General features: G+C 45.1%; 1 protein-coding gene across 4 annotated transcripts in view; it reads left to right on the plus strand.

Annotated features, from left to right (window-relative positions):
- Positions 1-19228, plus strand: part of drp2 (dystrophin related protein 2) — a 187770-nt gene that overhangs the window by 32574 nt on the left and 135968 nt on the right. For all 4 annotated transcript variants that reach the window (XM_080773866.1, XM_080773869.1, XM_080773868.1 and 1 more), the window contains exon 2: positions 9603-9781. The gene's annotated coding sequence lies outside the window, so the exon portion shown is untranslated. The remainder of the gene's footprint in view (positions 1-9602; positions 9782-19228) is intronic.

Raw genomic sequence — 19228 nt, forward strand, 5'->3', positions numbered from 1 at the left:
TGCGTCACAGGCAAAAGTATCATGGAATGATGGTGAGCCGACTTTGGAACAGTGCCTGAGGGCGACATCTACCTGCAGCTTACAAAGGACGAGTTGTTTGGAGAAATAATTGACATTGTCGAAGACTTTGCGACCACTAGTTCACAAATCTGATCAGAAGTAAACACATGTGACCTCGACATCATTGAGAATTGATGGGTGACAGTAAAAATAAGTGTGACTAGGTCAGGGCGGGGTTTGACCAAATTGCTGGCTGCGAGCTTAACGCGACACTGATGCTCTGTTAAAGTGGCATTCAATCTCTCTGTGTCAGAGGTACTTTTAATGCAGTTAAAACCACCATTTAATGGTCATGTTTATAGGCCTCAGATTCCTCCAAGATGGAACGACTAAGGGTGCAATAACACATAGGGTGTCATCATAATTATTCATGAGGAGCTGTTAAGGTTTGTGGCTGGGTTTCCCGAAGGGGGGGGGGGGGGGGGCAAGGCTGTTTCAGATGGGGTCTCTATAATCAGAGCCCCTTAAGTTGCATCATGGCCGTTCAGATAGGGCTCATTACCGGAGAAGATGACCTGCAAGCTATCCAAGCACTTAAAACCTCTAGAGACGCCCGTATCCAGACATGCGTGGCTGAAATCTTAACGTCTGACTGGGCCCCGTGTGCAGTGTGTAATGCCTTCCCATTTTGGAGAGAGAAGTGATCATAGTTCATGCAGAGTGTTGTTATGCCTTCAGCCGTGCTTGACCCAGCTGTGCTCGGTCAAGGTGCTCCCAGAGAGATGTGGTATGGAGTCACCAGCAGAGGCATATATACTGCAGAGATGCCTACAGTATGTGTGGTTAATTCATACTTTCTGAATGTCAGTGTTTTAATGTAAAATAGAAGAATAATGTATAGCCTATTTATTTTAATTTCAATAACGTGACCTTCTCTCCCTATAGTATCCACCATTTTCACTTAAAATCCTATAATTTGCCTTTTATGTTCTTGTCTTTTTGTGCCTTGTACAGCATTTTTGTATATTCAATTATGCCATTATGGCCAGGTCTTACTCAAAAAGGAGCTCATCCATGTCTAACATATCTATTAGGCTTAGGTAATCCTGGCTAATTTCATAATGTGATTCATGGCCATAAAACTCATTGATGCACGATCCGTTAGCGAGCGGGCAACGGGAGTAGGATGAGCGGTAGGGGCTGTCCTATACACTAAAGCTTTACCATGCATGACGTTGGAGGAATTACGGCGATTGGGGAACCTTGCATAAGGGATTGTATGTTTTTTGAGATGGAGTTGGACCTGTGGCTATGGGGAGATTTATGTCCGATTTAGAGGCTGACATGTTATTGAGTCGACTGTAAAAAAGAAAATCACACCAGTGTGAACTGAGTGAGTCTCTCTCTCTTAGCAGGCAACAGTGCAGCACTCTCTCTCTCTCCGTTTCTGGCACAACAGCGTCCCTACTGGTACTAATAGTCATACTCGTGCTCATTAATGTCACACGGACACATAGGTGAACACGGACATTGCTGTTCCTTGGAGTGTTTGCACCACTCAAAAAAGTTCAACTTCTTTTTCTTTCTGGTGTTGAGGGTGAAATGCTCCTAGACTAGAGTTTGTAATGTTATAGTGTAACATCGGCTGCCAGTGGAAAACATTGTGCCACTATGTTTTGCTTCACAATCGTTATGTGTAACTCTCAGCAAAGATCTAACGGAAGGAATATGGCTGACTTACCGTAGCTACATTCGCTCCTTAAAAGCTATTTTTAGTTCAGCAGCTCCTCCTCACCAACTAATTTAGCAAATTTAGTAAAAGAAAAATGTAATTTGATTAATCATTGTACCCCTAGGCCTCGACTGAAGGCACAGTAATTTGATTCACCAACAGACAGAGTTTCTGTGCAGTGCAACAACGTGTGGCTCGGTGCCTTGCTTGGTGGCACTTCAGCCACATGGGTGTGTGTGTAACAACCTGGATTTGAAATCCTCTCTCCACCCTGACCCAGGGAGACATCCGCCTGGGATTCAGGCAGGGCTACTCTATGAGACCATGACCGGCGCACCATAGAACAGTGGATCAGTTATTATAGAGGCTTTTCGCTGACCCTCCGGGTGCATACACATGTGGCCCACACACACACACACACACACACACACACACACACACACACACACACACACACACACACACACACATACAGAGAGAGAGGCTCAGAGCTTCTTATTTAACCTCCGGACAGCAGGGCCATGTGTGAGTATGAATAATGGAGGGAGGGTAGCTGCAAGGACACAGTAATGGAGAGCACATGCTCGGAGACGGAGATGGGCACACCATGTGTCTTACCACCTCTGCTGGGTTTGTGTCGTTCTGCTATGGCGGGAGGCTATTTGTTATCACTTCTGCACGCACGCACGCACGCGCATACACACACACACACACACACACACACACACACACACAGACTGTACTTGACAACTAAGGTGAAGGAAAAGGATGACAATAGCGGGTGTTGTAGCCAGGCAGCAATACTACAGTATATTAACCGGAATGCAGTACAGTATGTGAGAAACGTATGACAATGCAGTTGCGTTTTGTTATATAGTGCGTCTTGATATGTCTTGTCTTTCGCAGGGCTTATTTTGTGGGGGTGGATTATTTACCTGTGTAGTTGGTTTTGATGTCACCCACACAGTTGCATATAATGATGTGTATATTTGTACAGCAGCTTTCTTAACAACTTCGCAAAACTGTGCTGTAAAATGAAAGGAACAATATAACAATGTTAAGACAATCGGCAAACATCACTAACTTCTCACTGCTGACTACATTAAACCCCGCTCAGCAGAGCAGAATTGGCACCAGAATAAGTTTAAAAGAACAATTACCATAACAATACATATTTCCATACAAATAACACCGCCACTGCTCCGGAGTCAGCTTATATTAACATTCCAGTTAATATCCCTGCTTATTGTCGACTTGTGGTTTATGTCGACGAGATAATCTAAATAACCCGTCAGTGTAGTGCTTATTGCCACAGTTCTGTCCAGATGAATTTGATTCAGGGACAACTAGGCATATTTGTGCGTGTGCGCATGGTGTTGTGGAGGCCTCCTCACTACCACATTGGTTAAGATATTATTCCTTCAGCTGACTGCAGGGAAGCAGGGACCCGCCATGGGACTGCTGATGTGAGCTGAAATGAGTGAGAGTGACAGGCGGCGGGTCCTCCCTGTACCTCACTTCTCCTTCCACATCACTTTGGCCTAAAGGAAAATGTTGGACCAAGAACGCCAGTTTTGCCACCATGACGTTGCTCTCTAAGATTTTAGCCTTTGTCATGCTCTACCCCCTGAACCCCCCCCCCCCTGCACTTTCTATCGCTTTTTCATTAATCTCATATCACTCTTATTCTCTATTGATCCGATTTTGTACAGTGCTCCTTTGCTTTGTCTGTTTTTACACTACCTTTTTCTATCCTTTATCTATTTATTTTCTTTCACTCTTGCCCTCACACTAATGGCTGAATTTCCGCAGCACACACTCTGGCGCTGTACTTTTAAAATTGTGCTACCGCTGGGAAAGCAACCTCTTAATTAGGTGTGTGTGTGTGTGTGTGTGTGTGTGTGTGTGTGTGTGTGTGTGTGCAGTATGTGCGCACATTATGTGCTTTTGTTTTCCCATGGTGTGTGTGCATGCATCTGTGATCACGGCAGCATATGTGATCCATCCTATCGTTGCCACGGTTCCTTTCCTGCCGTCCACTGAATCCTCAATGTGGCCCATGCAGTACGCTGCTAAGATTGATTAAATTGAAGTGAAAGCGATCCACATCACAGAACCCCAACCCCCATCAGAAGCTATATTGCATGCATCTGGAACATTGTGGAGACTTTTCTGAATGAGTGCACACCCATTTCCACTGACAAAATGCTTCATTATCAGGGCCAGCATGGAAGTGACAGGGGGGTTAACACTAGGGATGATGAATGGCATGGCGTTGTTTAGAGAAGTGTACTCTCTCTCTCTCTCTCTCTCTCTCTCTCTCTCTCTCTCTCTCCCCCTCTCCTCTGCCGTTCCAAAATGACAAGCACTCTCTATCTGCCTGGCTAGATGACTAAATGGTCACACCTCTGTCCCTGGGAGGGCAGGCGCCACGCGAGGGGGGGGGCTGAGTGCTCTTCACTGTCGAGGCAGCGCTCGGGGCCATGAGTGGAGTGCCACCCCTCCATCCATCCAACACACACGGGTGCAAGCGACACACACACACACACACACACACACACACACACACACACACACACACACAGAGTTACACACACACACACACACACACACACACACACACACACACACAGAGTTACACACAAGACACACTAACACACTTTACACCTTGGGGGCAGGTGTTTTGACAACCAAGAATCCTCTTTGAAAGGCAACACAGATGGGAACACTTTTAAATGGCTGCTGTTTGAGACAGCTAAACGCTCGGGGTCAGTGGGTGGCCATGGGGGAGCCAAGAGGACAGCAGAATGGAAGAGAATGCTGGCATTCGGTCATGATGTATCAAGGGGGGGAGGGTTGATTTAGAGCTGCACCCTAGTATTGCATTATCATTCTTACTGTCCATCTCTAACACGTGGCCATAATATTCCAGTGCTATATTTTTCTGCACTGACCTAATGGAAAGACATGCACTTATGCACATTTATTTTCAGACTACGTGTATTTATTACATTGTTAGGCGTGGCTCAGGAGGTACTGCAGGGTGGCCAGTCACCTGAAAACCGGAATGTTTGATCCTGGTCCGACTCCTCCAGGCATCACGCCCTTGAGAAAAACAGTTTGGACGTACTAACTGTTCCCTGACAGCAGCTCCTAATAGTTACACATGTGTTAAATGTGTTGAGCCAATTCCAGGTACTGTGTATATATATATATATAAATATATATATATATATATGCAGATGTACTTGTACTCCGCAAATGAAAGCATCAAAAGTCATGTGCATATTACTTTACTTGATTGTCTGGTGTCTGACCTGACCTAGTGCCATATCCAGTGTCTCTCTTCCATGAATCACACACTGGGGGAAGAGTCAGTCCATGTAGGTCACACTTACAAAGCAGAGACTTTTAAAAGCTTAATAAGTTATAATAACTGATACTTTTCTAAAAAGGCTACAATGATGGTATGAGTTTATAGCTTCTTGTCCAAGACCTTGATGGTTCTCTTGAAAAGTTGTTCAATTAGAACAAGAACTATCATGTAGCCTGTCTCAATGACTAACCAATCAGGAAGCAGACAGGCAAAGCTTGACAAAGCAGCATGACAAAGCTTGTAGGAAAATATTTGAATGCAGATGTGTCACAGAGACTATTTTTTTTGAGCGTTCCACCCATCGCTGGCTGTCTGAATAAAAATAAAAAGTAATTAAAATGTGGACATGTTATTGCTTATAGCAGCTTTAAGCCATATTTTGTAGGCTGTTTTCAAACATTGTGAAAAGTCTTGCTCTTCACCTTTCAATCATGTCAGCCAGCTCTATCGCTTTTCCTGTCATGGTGCGCACATTTAGTTCCAACCTTCAGCCCCGCCCTCTTGACCTTACTCATCTCCTTCTACTGTCTTTCCTGACGCAACCTTCCCCAATTTATCCTGGGCTTGGGACCAAATTGAATAAACAGCAGAGAGTGATACTTTAGAGCAGGCGTTCCCAAACTGTGGCGCGCACACCCCTACTGGTGCGCAAAGGAACTCCCGGGGGTGCGTGACATGAAAACGTTAATGGTGGTGGTAGTTTTATGATGTTATTTAACAAAACGGAGAGCACACAGGGGGAGCCGCATGCAGCTCCGTGTCTCGCTCTGTGCAGCGGGTGATATCCCCTCCCCCCCGCAGCCCCTCCTAACCCTCCCCTCACACACACACATACACACCAGTGGTAGCAACACACGTTTGTCCAACTCACAACTCACTTTGTCCAGTCCACACTGTTGTCATCCAACAAAAAAAATCCACACGTCAGAATTAACCAGCGCTAGATGAGATGAGAGTGCTCCGTGCTCATCGCAATGTAGCCTATAATTAACAACAGCTGCGAGCGCATTAGTCTTGTGTGTGTGTGTCTCACTCTCTCCCTAAAATGAAACTGAAATGGCTGGCCTATAATTTTATATGCATTTTGGCTAGGTGCAATAATGCACAATAAATATGTCTTAATTTAAAGTATAGGGTTAGGGTTGTATATTCAGTGATTTCACTTAATGCAAATATCACTTATTTTTTTGTTTTGTTGGGATACTCCTCCCTACTATAGAGTGTGCTGACCATAAGGAGTTTCTCCCTGTCCCCAGTTAACCCCTGGGGGTCAAAAAAACCTTAGGTTTCGTTTTTGTCTAGGTGGCCCAGCCTTCATCCAATCAGGATAGAGAGGGGCCTTCCGCCAATCAGGATCGAGCAGGGGCGGGCCTTGGTGTGCGTGCTGCTGGCCTGTTGCGTGTCCCCCCACTGTAGTTACCTTGTTACCGGGGCAGACCAGGGGGGTTTCCAAATCACCCAAATCACTGAATGCTCCTTTAATCATGTGGCACAGCCATGACAGCAATGGTACATATATAAATAAATTAGGCCAAGTACGAGACTGGGCGTGCAGGGGTGCGTCAGCTAGGTTAGGAGGTGGCAGGGGGTGCACGGCCAAAATGTTTGGGAACCGCTGCTTTAGAGAAACGGCAGCATAGTGTGCATAATTTAGTGGCTAAAGCTACTGTAAAACCACCAGTATTAAATGCCAGTTAGAAAAATCACCCCTGTGTGAAGTGAGGGGCCCTCTTATTATCATCATCATACATTCTTTGTGTTACGACATAATAGCCGATTTGCTCAGACACATATGACGTAAATTCTCCATTCATTGTTAATGGCATTTAATGTTTGTGTTAGGACAAAATCTACACTATAGCTGAATATAGGAGGCGGAGGGGCTAGCGCGGCTCAAACAGGAGAGGCAAGCAGAAGCTAATTCTCAAGTTAACCGGTAAAAATGGGTAGTTTTTCAAGATCAACAAAGAGTTAACTTGGCACAGAAAAACAAGTTTGCAGCATGAGTGCAATGAGTGCATATACTGCCTGCAGTGTGCCACAGCGTAAAGGAGTATAGAGCCAATTAAAACAGCAGCTAAATTGAATTCATGTTACTGTACCATGCCGTTGTGTTCCGAGAGTAAATGTGAAGCGAAAAGAGAGAGTTTAACGTTTTGACTGAGAAAGAACGTCTTTCGGCTACTGATCTGAAATGAAAGCTTCAGCTTTGTCAGTCTCACTTGTGGGTAACCTTAACATCAAGCAATCGGTGAGAGAAGCTGTACTAATTAAAATATATATTATATTGATAAGATACACAGATATAACATCGCCCACTAAATTATACATTTTATAACAGACAGCTGCATGAACACAGCCGAGTCCAATAATGAGCCTGAAGAGTGAACTGTGTTCTGCTTAACCCATTCAGAACGGGAACCCCTTTAAAGCATTATGTTATACTTTAGCTATTGAAAAGATCTTGTGATCTGCTATTTTTTTAAATCATGAAAATGTGGCGCAAATCTTTGAATATATATATATATATATATATATATATATATATATATCTTTCAGAGCAAACGTTTTTAACTCAAATCTTTGCTTCTAGGTGGGTCCCTGGAACAACATATTTTCAGATGGGGGGTCTGCAGCCAAATACAGATAATTCTGGGGGTCCATGACATGAAAAAGGTTGAGCACCACTCACGTAGACACAGGTTTTTCAGAAAACTGTTTTGTTTTAGAATCGGTCAGGTCTAAAGGGTTAAATATACCACATAAATGAGCCATTTAGATTGAGGCGTATGGGTTAGCTTGTTAACGAATGGCAATGAAGGGAGAAGAGTGAGGTTGAACGTGGAGAGCCCATCTGAAGTACGTGGGTGTGTATGTATGGCTTGTATGCATTACCTTGTTACCTCGCGAATGAGGAATTGTGGGGGACCGGGGGGAGTGAGTGTGAATGTGTAGCAGAGCTGTAGTGTAGCCTATACACTCCTGCCTGCGATGCCTACCTGAACTAACGCTGCGCTCGATATGTATGAACTTACTGTAAGGAAACGTCTATTTTCCCTCATATACACTGTAGAAATATAATTAATTATGAATGCCACTTATGGCTCTGAAAATAGTTCAGCTCATTCTCTCACTGCTAGCTGCCAGCTTTGCATTAAACTTTTATAGCTGTTTTGAACTGTTAAGGAGTGCCCCCGCCAACCTCTGCACTGCTCCCCCGGATTGATTTGAAAACCCGACACAGCTCCTGACCGACCTGTTTGCTGACAAGCCTTCCTAAATGACCCATGTCCCATCTCCTAATATAAGTCCACTTTCCAAGACGTTTCTGGCAGCCATCTCGTGTCACCACCTGTCAGGTTGGGCTCATATCAGAGCGGATTAGCCCAGCAGTGGTAAGGGCGCCGCTGCCGCCGCGCCAGGCAACGTTGTGGTGTTGTCGAGGATTAGGGAGAAGTCTCCTGTTCAGACCCCAGGCCAAGGTTGCTCTGGCAGTGTCTGGGAGAAAGCTAATGAAATCTAAAAAGCATGGCACATGAGAGGGGACTCTCATTGGCATTCAGTGCCCCTGACTGTTTCTTCCCACAAGCCGGCGCCCCCAGCAGCCCCTGCACGTTCTAGGTCTGAGTGTGTTGTCTGCTGATAAAAAATACTGCCCGTCAACCAGGCCAGAGGTTTGGCTGAGCCGCTGAGCCCATACACACGCAAGCATGCACACACGTCTTACATGCGCACACACACACACACACACACACACACACACACACACACACACACACACACACACACACACACACACACACACACACACAGGACTTAAAAGCTATAACTTTACCCTCTGCGGCTGTTTTTATTTCACTCATTTTGTTAATGCTGCTTTTAATTGCACGCCCCCCCCGGGGGGGTCTGAATGTGGTGGGGTTTGCAGCGGGGCGGTGCAGGAGGTCGACTGCATCCTTGGCATGCAGTCGCCCAGCAGCACCAATGAGGTGTTAAATCACTAAAGAGAAGACAGCTGTTTAACCCGTTCAGGACGGGGAACCACTTTTGGTGTTTTTAAGCATTGCGTTATACTTTAGCTGTTGAAAAATAGCAGATCTACAAGCTGATCTGCAAGCTACAAGTTATCTGCTATTTTTGAAAAATCTTGAAAATGTGGTGGATATCTTTGAATAATTATATATTATTTCAGAGCGAACTCTTTGAACTCAAATCTTTGCTTCTGGTGGGTGGTGGGGGGGGGGGGGGGTCCCTGGAACAACATATTTTCAGATGGGGGATCGGCGGCCAAATACAGATAACTCTGGGGCTCCTTGACATAAAATAGTTTGAAAACAACTGACATAGAAACTTAGGATTTTCAGATTTAGAAGACATTTGTAGAATCTGGTCTCGGGGCCTAAACGGGTTAATGGTGCGTCTGCTCTGCTCTGCCCTCTCACTGTATCTCCTGCAGTGTGTCTGACTCTGACCCTGTTCCCTGTGCCCGTATAGGTTTCACTCCTGGTTGAAGAGAATTCTCTTGCTGCTGCCGCTGCTGGTGTTGCTGCTGCTGGTACCCCACACACCCCACCACCTCCTCCTCCTCCAACCCAGGGCAGCCACGGAAGCGTTGGCTTGATTTCACTGAGGCTCGGATCCTGCGGCTACGTCAATCACGTCTTCACAGCTGGGTAATTATTATTTCCTCGTCCCACTGCTGCTTGGGTGCTTGGGATGAGAGAGACCGATGCTAACAGTTGTATGACCTATCGTTGGGTTTTTGAGTGGTGCAACCACTCCAAGAAACAGCTATGTCCCGAGCCCCAGTAGGGGCAAAAGTGGCGCTGTTGTGCTAGAAACACAGAGAGATAGATGGTGTTGCACTGTTGCCTGCTAATGAGAGAGAGAGAGAGAGAGAGAGAGAGAGAGGGAGATACTGAGAGAGAGAGAGAGAGAGACTGCTAAATGCTAATTCCCCCACACAGTAACTCTGTCATTTCTCGGCCGTTTCGGACGGCTCCCTGCACCCGGCTCCCGGCACCCTAGGCGCGTTCCTGTGGGTCTGGAAGTTCCGGGGACCCACCGAGGACCCCCAGACAGAGTTGCACCACTCAGTTCACACGGGTGTGATTTTTTTTGTATACAATCGTGTTTTAGGGTTGCTGTTGTGCAGAGTATTTGGATACATTCTTTCCAGCCAGGCATACAATAGAGAACACATACTGTATGCGCGCGAGTGCGCACACACACACACACACACACACACACACACGCTCGCGTGCTGACACAAATGCTTGCAGATATGCCAGAGGGATCAGGAGGGGTCCCCCCGGGGGCCTGATCAAAGCAGCAGTACTGTTGCCTTTTTTCTTTTTAAGTCCATTGACTAGAAAGAGCTTCATTCAGGCTCCAGGTGCCTTAACTTAAACTACAGAACCGTGTCAGACTTGCCAACAGTGGGCCAAAGTATCACCACTTTTCCAGTGAAGTTGAATGAAGGCAAGAAGCCCAATCTGCATTGTTTACGAAATGTTGCCTTAGTTCAGGCTGTGTGCCAGGTACAAACACACATGTGTACAGTGTATTAAGGTGACCCCAGTCCCCACAGTGTACAATATTCTACAGTAAACATTTCCGTTGAATTTCCACATCGTTAAATGTGGCATAAATCATTCGTCATAAACGTCTTGGGCCATTCAGTGTGTGACTGCTGTCCACAAGGCCATCCATGCTGTTGAAAAGGCTGCAACAGGGTTGTAGCAGTGAGATTTAGGTTGATTGTGATACACATACTGTACTATGTTGCACAGGTTACTTAATTGTTGGTATAGCAGAGTCTACTGCTTTTAATCCATTCTGGGCGGATACCCCTTTTGGTGTTCTAACTAAGCATTATGTTATACTTTAGCTATTGAAAAATAGCAGACCTACGAGCTTGAAGGTCTGCTATTTTTGAAAAATCGTGAAAATGCGGCACAAATCTTTGAATATATATTGCTTCTGAGGGGTTCCTGGAATAACATATTTTCAGATGGGGGGCTCGGTGGCCAATTACATTTTTGGGGTCATTGACATGAAATATTGAGAACCACTGATACAGAAACATAGGTATTTCAGAATGCATTTTTTTAATTTCGACGTCAGGCCTAAATGGGTTAAGCTGGGCTCACACTACAGCATAATGGTGAAGATTTGGGGTCGGAAGCGCCCCTCCAGGCAAGGAAGCGATTATTTGCCCATAATTATCATGTGTGTGAGGGAACCAACGATCCAACGACTTCACGCTGAGAAGCACCTTCCCTCGGGTCCTCAGTGATACGCACGCTGAGTTTGAAGTCAATTTCGAAAATGCACTTAGAAAGAACAGATACACTCACTCAACATGCAGAGATGTTGTGCATATAGGATGTTATACGATGATTACCCCAGGCCACGTCCCTCCAGAGATGTCCTTTGATCATAATGTAGGAGTGGTGCATCATGTCGCCGTTCATATGGAAATGCTTCTGTCACTTACACATCAGCTCCGTATGCCGGGTGGTGTTGGCATAGAGTCATCCAATCAACGCTTCGCGCAACATGTTGATAGCTTGTAAATCGATTATTTTCGGCAAATGTCATGTGTTACCCTTTTGGGTCTAGGGATGAGTTTGTAAAAAAGTTGTTAAACCAGGCTGTTAAACATAAAAGTGCAAATAAATGGAGACCACACAGTTTTAGAGTGACAAAAGTGAAAAGTGCAAGGTGTTTACTCTTCTTCAGGCGGGTATTTACAAATGTACAATCAGTAGGTGTGCACAAGCACACATGAAACAGTTAAGCCACTACCAAGGGACACGGGTGTTGCCAAAATAACAAAAGAAGCAGTGAAACAAAAGACAGACTAACTAACTAACTCGTAATTAGTGAAACCTAACTACTCTAACCAAAACTTAGTTCAAAATACATGTGGTGGCGAACACCCCTTACCTAGTGTGCTTAAGGTTCTACCTACGTGAGGCCTCTGTCTTACCTGTCCCAAGGCAGTGCATATACAACAGAATTAACATAGTAGGAGAACATAAACTAAAACATAATTTTTTGCTCTGGGACACAAAAGGAGACAAAAATGATGCAGGGGCAGGACTACAAACAAATTAACTGGTTGAGAGAGTGAGCCCAGGTGGAACTGAGCCTTTTATATGCAGCAGGTGATGGTGATTGGATGAGGGTAGAGTCGGGTAACAGGCTGGCAGATGAGGTGACTGGGAACACAGAGCAACCCTAGACAAACTACACTACGTGGCACGTAACACATGCAACATGGCCTCCTAGTGGTGCTATAATAGGCCAATGTGAAAAGGGTGCCAATTCTTTTCACGCCGGTGATGGCAATTGGATGATTTCAGGCATTTTGTTCCAAAAATGTGTTTTGCAAAAATCCACCTGTTGTTGGTGCTATAACAGGCCAATGTGTAAAGGGTGGGATATATTCCTCAGCCTAGTAGTAAAGTGTGTGAAAGATTTCACGTAAATTGCAGCGTTCATGATTTGAGGCTTTGTTCAAAAAACGGGCCAATCCTGCAAACGTTGAAAGCCAATTATAGCCAATTAGGATGGAATATGAAGAGCCGTCTTGAGCACATGACTATAGAGATACTGTGTAACGATTTGCATGATTTTTGGACAGAATCTGGAGGAGTAATATAAAAAAATGTGTTTTGCAAAAGTCGGCCTCCTGGTGGTGCCTGTGCTACAGGCCTTTCTGGAATATTTGGGGCAGAGTTTCATGTTGAAATCCAGGGACTGCGTGCGAAGTTTGGCATCGACCGGGTTAATGGTGCCGGAGATTAGTTGGTAACGGACGGATGCCGGACACACGGACACACACACACATACGTACACATACTCTCTCCCCATGCCTTCGGCCTGGTGGAGACAATAATCATTTTGAAAGTCATTGATAGATCAAACTTTTTAATATTCCATACTGTTTGCCTGTCATTGACTTCCAAAATTTGTGCCACAAAGGAAAAGTTGAATGTTGAATGTAAAAGCGCACCCTATACACCTTCCTTCCTCCAGTCCTGACGACTGCAACCACCTAATGTTATTATTATTATATATTTTTTCTAATATGTTTTATATCCCACGATTTTGTAACTCATTTTTCACCTGTGTCAACTATCTAATGTGATCCTGGGCTCTACACACCCTCCGCCAACCTAGTCCCCATATATGGGGGACATGGGGAGAGCAACGGACTTGAACTCATGCTTCCTTCATGCCTGAGTGTCCAAGTTGCTCCAACCAGTTTCCTTTCCCCTCCATCAGGCGCCCCGGCTGGCCAGGGGGAGGCAGTTTAGAGACTAGGATTAATGTTTTATTGCTATATTTCTTTGCCATTTTTTCTTGTTGTCGCAATGTCAAGGACCTGCCCCAAAAACAGTCAATCTTGAATCTTGAGATTGTTACACTCCAATTCCCATACACCATTCATGCGCCGATGCTATTTAACCACTTACTGTATACATACAGTATACTTTGTTGTATGCCAAATACTGCTTTGTGAGCTTGTAGAACTGATATTGTTTTGCAGAATTGTCTTCGGTTAAAAGTAGTATAGACAACATTTAAGCCTAAATTAAAAATAAATTTATATTTTACATTTTTCCCCCTTTATCAGTCACAATATTATTGTGCTGGGGTGTTTTCCTGCAGTGTATGTGTGTGTGTGTGTGTGTGTGTGTGTGTGTGTGTGTGTGTGTGTGTGTGTGTGTGTGTGTGTGTGTGTGTGCGTGTGCGTGCGTGCGTGCACGTGCACACACAGATAGAAATGTTGCCTACTGCCTTTGACATTTTGCTTCTTCTATTTCTCCTGATTGTTTTTTTTTTCCGCCATTATGTTTCTCTCTCTCTCTTTTTCTGGCTGTTTGGCTCCTATTCGTCCCTCCCGTAGATCTGCTTCCGCTGCGAGGCCCTCGCATGGCCCAGTTTCCCCTTTGGTCTGTTTGCTTTCTGTCTTCCCACTCATACATTAGGCTCACGTGATCGCTGAAAGTGATGCTGTGCCGCCACCATCACGTACTTTTGCTTCCAACCCCCCACTCCTCCCCTCCAGCTGCGCTGTGGCGGAGCTTTCATCATTTCCTCCGCCTGCACTGCCCGTTGCCATTGCGGGGGCCCCTATCGAATGAGGCTTCTTCTCTCTGAGTTGGATAGATGCCTCCCGGGTTGCTGCAGAGCTGCCATTTAGGTGTGTTTGACCCTCCGGAGCCAATTCAATCACTGTCTGCCCACAAGTAATATCCTCGGACTGCCCTTATCTCCGGCTGCTGCCTGCCACGAGACGCTGTGTCAGTCTGGCTGCCGAGATGAGGAAAGCGAGGGAATGAATGCGCGGGGTTTGGATAAGGACGGAAATGAGGAATGAAGAGGAGGTGGGATGGAAATGTGGTAGTTTGTGGACATTGTTGACATGGTGCACCTCGCTCCTTTTGTGCATTTAAAATTGGCTTGCACAAATTACAGGAAGCGTTTGATACGCGTGGTTTATTATTATGCATTCCACACATCATTTCTGAGGCTTGGTTTTGTGTGGATTTTCTCCACCTCTGAAGACCAGCTGCAAATTAGTGCAGGCAGAAGGAAAGCTTGTAGTGTAGATCACAGTAGATGCAGCAAGGAGACAACGAGTGTGGTGCAGTGGGTGAGTCTTTCCAAGAAAGAATCAAAACATTCTAAACAGCCTAGATTAAGTATTCATGCAATAATTACTGAATCAAACTACAGAACCTCGCACGCAACGCCACATCCACCAATAGTCACCCTCCTTGTTCTTTACAGATTCATTTAACACAGTGGTGGAAAATAACTACATTTACTCAGGTACTGTACTTACTGTATCTACAACTTTTGAGGTACTTTAACGTTTTGATACTTTGATATTATACTTCTACTCCACCACATCTCTGAGGCAAAGATTGTACTTTTTGCTCCACTTCACTTATTTGTTTTGTGTTTGGTGCATTGAATGTCACTGGGTGTGTGGAAACTTGTGTGCCCTAACAGCACATTCAGCTGGGATAGCAAGACTGTATTCCATTTCATAATATTGTAGTTTATATTTATCCAGATGCCAGATACTTTATGCATGAGTTCAGTGGGAGGTTCAAGTTAGTTTTGATTTAATTTGAGTGATAATTATTTCATGACTGCTTGATGCATAGGTTATTATTATTTCTTGATTCTCGATGCGTGTTTTCAAGGCCTGCCGGTGATCTGTGTCTGTTTGTTGCATTCACATAGCACAATGTTCCTTCAGCTTTAAGCTTGACTGTGGTAATTTGCTACTTCTGAGGGTGAGATTCCACTCAAAACAGACTAGTCTGCTTTGACGATGAGGCAATTTCATTTTCTCCGTTTCACCTCTTGCCTTATCTGTCTGGTTCCTTCAAAGTATTTTGTGGGCCAGCAATTGACGGCTGCAATTATGGATTCTGCTCATTGTCATTCATACAAAAGTGGCATAGTGGCCACTGTACCATAAGCCTATTGCCAACTGTGTTCACATGCGTGACTGACTGGTGAAATTAGCCTCTCTTCGTGTCCCCATGCTCCTGTGTCACAGAATATTACCGGCCAAGTGTGTACTCTAGAGAGTGAGTTAATGTGGCAGGCTTCCACTATACTGTACTCCTATACTAATCGAGAACTTGGCATTAGCCCCACCCATAAAAAAATACCACCCTGAGGTTTATCTGCCCTCGACAGCTTCCTGCCAAACACCCTTCCCTCTTTTCCGCTCACCACACTACTGCATTATGTTTAATGCTGTCACGTTCTGCTTTATACGTATATGATATTTCTTATTTAAGTATGAGGCTCAAGCGGCAGGATGCTTATGTACACTTAACAATGCTGGAGGGATTTTTATTTGAAACGATAGATACAGGAAGCAGTCATCCATCTATCCATCCATCCATCCATCTATTCTTCCATCTTCAACTGCTTATCCGTAGTCGAGTTGCGGGGGCAACAGCTCCACCAGAGAGCTCCAGACTTCCCTCTCCAGAGCAACATTTGGAACTTCCTCCTGGGGAATCCTGAGACGTTCCAAGACCAGTGAGTCAATGTAATCCCCTCCAACTGCGCCTTGGTCTGCCCCGGGGTCTCCCCCCCCCCCAGTGGGACGTGCATCGAGGACCGCCCTAGGGAGATGCTCGAGAGGCATCCTAACTAGATGCCCGAACCACCTGGCTCCTTTCAGGCAAAGAAGCACCGCTTCTGCTCTGAGTCTTTCACGCGTGACTGAACTTCTCACCCTATCTCCAAGGGAGATGCTACTCGTGAGAGAAAACTCATTTCGGCCACTTGTATTCGCAACCTTATTCTTTCTTTCGAACAGGTTTTTTGGGACCGATCCCGATCACCGATTGTTTATCTCATGATCGGCTGATACTGATACCGATCTTGAGCGTGAGGGAAAATTTGAATATTTCCCAAACTAGTATTCCGTATGTTAAAAAGAAACCCACGTTAAAACTGTTCCTGTGTGTGGGGAGGAGGGGGAGAATGTTTAGGCCTGTCACAATGATGCAAAATGATATACTATATATCTTGTTGACTTTTATACAACTTAAATGGTATAAAAGATTGGTTCTCCAGAAAGGGTAAATTGCCGATCACCTATCTCAGGGGTTCTCAACGTTTTTGCCTGGGGACCCCCGGAAATGCTTTGGCCATGTCTCGTCGATCACCGATCGGTGGCCGCTTTATCGGAGCATCTCTACCCGAGACTCCTTCACCTGGGGTAATGTCTCATTCCCTACTTGGGACTGCACAATCCATCGGTTTCCTGCTGAGAACCATGGCCTCAGATTTGGAGATGCTGATCCTCATCCCAGCTGCCGTACACTCGACTGCGAACCGGTCCAGTGAGAGCTGAAGGTTTTGGACCGATGGTGCCATCAGGACCACATCGTCTGCAAAAAGCAGTGATGCAGTCCCTTAGCTTACCGATCCTGTCCATGAAAATCACAATCAGTCACAAGCAGTCGGTATTATACAAAACTTTCTACAGGAGCTAGAGCAGGGTTCGGGATGAGTTTTTCTGTCCGAACCTGTCCTGAGACCGACAGTGTAGTACTCGAGCCTGGCTCTAATCTGACTATTAATTATACATACAGTATCTGTCCGACCAGAGCCTGATTTATTGATTGAAGTAGATAGGCACTCACAGTAACATATGCTATCAATAGCCTTAAATACCATTTGTCTTGAATTGATGCTCGTCAGCGTAGGCTATTAATGATATGAAATGAGCTCAACGGTTGACTGTTGCGAAGACAAATTAATTTCGTTTGATGTCCAGCATGATAATATTAAGTAAAAGCCAGTTTAAAATTAGAATGGACTATATCCCATATAATAATAGCCTTGGGTGACAATTGCTCTGCGATTAGCTAGTTCGTTTTTAGGACCATTGGCCAACCAATGGTATAACTTCATCACTAAGTCAGAGACGTTCAGGTTTACATGGCTGGCCTTGCTATTGCAGTCCGGCCAAAAAGTAAAAGTATAGTATAGTGGTCCCGCCTTATTTAAAGTCTAAAATGCATATAAACACGAGGATATTTCATTCCCTGCAGAGTTCTCCAAGACCACTGTAGCCGACACCAGCAGTCTGTCTCTCTGGAGGGCCTCAAAAGGTCTCCATCTGTCCCTCACTCGGTTCTTCCAGCCCACTTCTTTACTCCACTGTGCCTCTCTCATCCTCCCTGCTTTAACACTCCCTTCCTCCCCTCCTCCCGCATTAACTTCTTTACAGTCCCTCGTTCCTCCTGCGTTTTGGAAGAGCAGGCCGGGAGCCAGAGTCTCCCATGCATGTGTTGTACTCTGGAGGCTCTGCAGGGCAACTGGAGTGGGTCTGACGATGATGAGCTAATGTGGCACCAGCCACCCCCCCCCCCCCCCCTCGTCTCCCTGGTCTTCTTTTCTGTTGTGTTTCCACGCGTCTCTGTCTGGCTGTCTGGCTGTATGTCTGTCTCTTTGTCATCTCTGAGAATGATGGCTAGTGCAGATTATTTATTTTGTATTGTAAATTGTAGTGCTTGACATAATGGTGGCGCTGCGTGCGTGTGTGCGTACTACGTGTGCGTGTGTGTAACTGCATGTCTGGCTGTGACTGTTCATTCAGCATGCATGGATGGATGCACATGGTCTGTGGGTGTCAGCTTATACAGTAGGTGGTTTATTGGGTTGCAGTGGGTAAAATGGGACTTTTATCTGCCTGATGAAGGCTGTGCTGTTTATGTACACTGCAGTTTTACATTTTAATTCGAGAAAACATTATTTATATATAGCCTGCCCTATATATTTATATATATATATATATATATATATATATATATATATATATATATATATATATACAGTATACATACATACACACACACATTATGACCAGATGATGTTTCGCAAAGTCATCCCGTCCGGCGTGCACTGTGTGAAATTAAATCCACGTCGGCAGGCAGGCATTCAGATAAGATTAACAGGACTTGACATTTTCTAGGTTGGAGACAGATGCTTGCTCCAGTTCCCTTGGACCCCCCCCCCATCCCCATCCCCCCATCCCCTTCTTTCTCTCTCTTCTGCCCTCCATTCAAATTACATTTCATTTCCAGTAGTCTGAAGGATAACTCCCTGACTCATCCAGCCTGGCTCAGACCTGTTCTCGCTCATTCAATCTAAACTCCAGATACTGTTATTACAGGGGAAGCGTGATTAGAACAGCTAGAAGTTAGATTATGGGCTTATTTTATGTCACATCGCGGCCAATTCATTTCTTTAGCGTATACACTTTCACCTCAGCAGAGAATAGATGGCCATAAAGGCTTTACTGTATGTTAGGCTTATTAACATTCTGGGTGCAATCCATTTACTTGGGGAAACAACTCATTTCGTCTGGAGGCCCCCAAGGAGAGGGAAGCTCATTTACAATGATTACATCTGTGAGAATATGCATGTCGCTGAACAATTGGCTTCTTATATTTCCAGTCATGGTGAAGCTGGAGGCTATTAAACATCCTCATACGTGATGGATGGTTGACAGAATTGCACGAATTATCTGCTACATTATAACATTCTGGATTCACCCT

This window comes from Protomyctophum bolini, assembly GCF_963924005.1.
Source record: "Protomyctophum bolini genome assembly, chromosome: 10".
NCBI classification, from domain to species: Eukaryota; Metazoa; Chordata; class Actinopteri; order Myctophiformes; family Myctophidae; genus Protomyctophum; species Protomyctophum bolini.